Here is a 1,405-nt window from a genome sequence, read left to right as displayed (position 1 = left end):
CTCCAAATTTATTGTCTTTCCTCTCCCACCCCCTTAATATCAAAGAAGATGCCTACCATCATAGACAAACTCGTTAGATTATAAAGTACTATTGGGTCCTTAGTGGATCCAATTTAAATATATATATATATATACTATTGGGTCCTTAGTGGATCCAATTTATATATATATATATATATAGGGAAATGTTCGGCACCAAACATTTTGGCAAAACATTTTTCAAAACATGGGTTAGAAGTTTTGGAATTTGTTGATTTTTGGTGAGGATGATCTCTACAGTGAGGAGATCATCATCACCAAAAATCAGCCCATTCCAAAACTTCTAACCCTATAAAAAATGGTTTACAAAAAATGGACGGTCCACGATTTTTCAACTTGTAAACATGGGGCTAGAAGTTTTGGAATGGGCTGATTTTTTGTGAGAATGATCTCCTCACCGTAGAGATCCTCCTCACCAAAAATCAGCCCATTCCAAAACTTCTAACCCATGTAGGACAAAAATGGTTGGCTAAAATGTTGGCCAAAATGTTTGGTGCTGAACGGGACCCATATATATATATATATATATATATCCCGTTCGGCACCCTAAGTTTTACCACACACTTTAACAAACGCGTTTTGTCCTACATGGGTTAGAAGTTTCGGAATGAGCTGATTTTTGGTGAGGATGATCTCTATGGTGAGGAGATCATCCTCACCAAAAATCAGGTCATTCCAAAACTTCTAACCCCATCAAAAATGATTTACAAAAAATGAACGGTCCACGATTTTTCAACTTGTAAACATGGGGTTAAACATTTCGGAATGGGCTGATTTTTGGGGAGGATGATGTTCTAATTATAGAGATCATCCTCACCAAAAATCAGCCCATTCCAAAACTTCTAACCCATGTAAGACAAAAAACGTTTGTTAAAGTGTGTGGTGAAACTTAGGGTGCTGAACATTTCCCATATATATATATGGGTCAGGTTCAAAGGACAACCATTTCTACACACATATAGACAACGTGTTTTGTCTTATATGGGCAAAAATGTTTGGAATGGATTGATTTTTTGTGAGGATGATCTTTGTTATGAGGGGATCATCCTGGCAAAAAATCATCCCATTCCAAAACTTGTAACCCCATCAAAATTGATTTACAAAAATTGGATGGTCTATAATTTTTCAACAAAAATTGGACGGTCTAGAAGTTTCATAATGAGCTGATTTTTGGCAAGGATGATCTCCTCATCACAGAGATCATCCTCACAAAAAATCAGTCCATTCCAAACATTTTTGCCCATATAAGACAAAACACGTTGTCTATATGTGTGTAGAAATGATTGTCCTTTGAACCTGACTCTATATATATATATATATATATAGGATTAGGATCCATATACACATAAAGCTACTCATAAAGCTA

The sequence above is a fragment of the Akebia trifoliata genome, chromosome 5 (genome assembly GCF_017979445.1).
Source record: "Akebia trifoliata isolate Shusen 1 chromosome 5, ASM1797944v1, whole genome shotgun sequence".
Taxonomy (NCBI): Eukaryota; Viridiplantae; Streptophyta; class Magnoliopsida; order Ranunculales; family Lardizabalaceae; genus Akebia; species Akebia trifoliata.
This window is presented reverse-complemented; position numbering follows the sequence as displayed.